General features: G+C 38.9%; 1 pseudogene; it reads left to right on the plus strand.

Moving 5' to 3' along the window:
* Positions 1-556: 556 nt before the first annotated feature.
* On the plus strand, positions 557-1,363 carry LOC149205057 (UDP-glycosyltransferase 86A1 pseudogene; annotated as a pseudogene).
* Positions 1,364-1,860: the final 497 nt, after the last annotated feature.

The following is a 1,860-nucleotide window of genomic DNA, read 5'->3' on the forward strand; positions in this document are numbered from 1 at the left end:
TTCCAAATTTGACTTCCCTTCTCTAATTGCTCTAATGTGTTCCGCTCGCTGGTGTGGTTTGTTTTGGGCGCAGTTTTGCATTTATGTTGAGCTCACTATATTCCGCCGAGACCCATCTGACTTAACATAATTTTGTTGTTGTTCGAGGGGTTCTACACTGGCCCCTCAACCTATGTCAGGTTCCATCTTCTCCTACGATAGAAATCTCGGCTCATCTGCAGGCAATTACCCGACAGGTGCTTATTTTCCTTCAAATTGTCATAAACACGTGTTTTTGTTCTCTAGATAAGAGTTGTTAAATATTTTTTTTTCTCTGTTTCTTTCTACAAATGGTAACTAAATTCATGTTTTTGGACTGCAGGGGTATTGTTTCACCTATACGCGGGTTCTGGCAGTCAGAAGGCTCAGGATTTCACCAAAAGTTTTGGTTGTTCGGCTCTCGGGTTGATTCCAACTCAATATATCGATTTTTACCAATAGTTTCTTCCTTAAACTGGTATGGATACCCATAATTCTAATTGGGTTCGCTCTTCGCTGGATACCCTGAAATTCTCTAATGGGTTCTACTCGCTGTTGTGGTTTGTTCTGTGCGCAGTTTGTTCTTGGCAATTCTTTTGACGATCTCGAAAGAAAGGAAGTGAATTTGAACCCTCCGGTACTGCATGTTGGTCCGTTGCTTCCCTCTGGTTTTTTGAACGGTGAACATTCCAAGGACATGAGAGTTGGAACGAGCATTTGGACAGAATGTGACTGTTCCGAGTGGCTGGATGCAAAGCCTAATCGTTCGGTTCTATACGTTTCCTTTGGGAGTATGGTTCATGTGACTAAAGCTCAGCTGGAGGAAATAGCGATGGTTTTGAAGGACAGCGGGCAGTTGTTCCTCTGGGCTCTTCGTCCAGACATAGTCTCTTCAACAGTCTCAGACAGCTTACCCCACGGTTTTCTGGATGAGATAAAAGGGCAGGGGCTCGTTGTTCCATGGTGCAATCAGCTGCAAGTGTTATCCCATCCGTCTGTTGCGGGATTCGTTACTCATTGCGGATGGAACTCAATGCTTGAAAGCATAGCTGGTGGAGTTCCCATGGTACGACTTCCATTTTGGGCAGATCAATTCGCCACCAGCAAGCTCATGGTCGATGAATGGAAAATTGGATACAGATTGAGTGGTGGGAAAGGACTGATACTAAAGAAAGAGATATCCAGAACTATCAGAAAATTGTTCAGTGACGAAGGGACGGAGGTAAAGAAAAATGTCGAGGCTCTAAGAGACAATGCGAGGACTGCGGTGCGAAGAGGAGGATCTTCGGATATAAACATTGAGAGCTTCCTAGAAGGTTTGAAGGGGAACCGTATCGGTAAATAACTGCATGATGGTGAACCTTCTCACACATGTTTATCACTCGTATGACGCATGATGTTTGAGTTGAGTTTATAAATGTTTTAGTTGAATTTATACAAAATTATTCATATAAATTGGAAGTTATTTAAATTCGGAAGGGAAAAAAATTGAAATTGAGCGCTATTTGATCCTGTCTTTATATCTAAAATGTGTGGTTTCAAAACAATAAAACGACTTTAATTTAATTTCGTGGTATTCTAATATGTGCTTCGTTCCCTTTCTATTTAAGTAGAGGATGATTTAATCGATTACACCGAATTTTACCAGTGAATCATTATAACTATTTTCGTTTATCTTAAAGTTTTATATAATTTTTGTTTTTTATTTTTTTTAATAATGATGGCGGTTATTCACATCATTAAAATAAATAAATATTTATTTATTTATTTATTTTACAATTTTAGTTTTGTATTTACAAAATTTAATAGAAGTGTTTTAAAGAAGTATATTTTGTTATGAGT

Source organism: Pinus tabuliformis, chromosome 1_2 (assembly GCF_031772625.1).
Source record: "Pinus tabuliformis cultivar Carrire ecotype Pingquan chromosome 1_2, CPIR1, whole genome shotgun sequence".
Classification (NCBI taxonomy): domain Eukaryota; kingdom Viridiplantae; phylum Streptophyta; class Pinopsida; order Pinales; family Pinaceae; genus Pinus; species Pinus tabuliformis.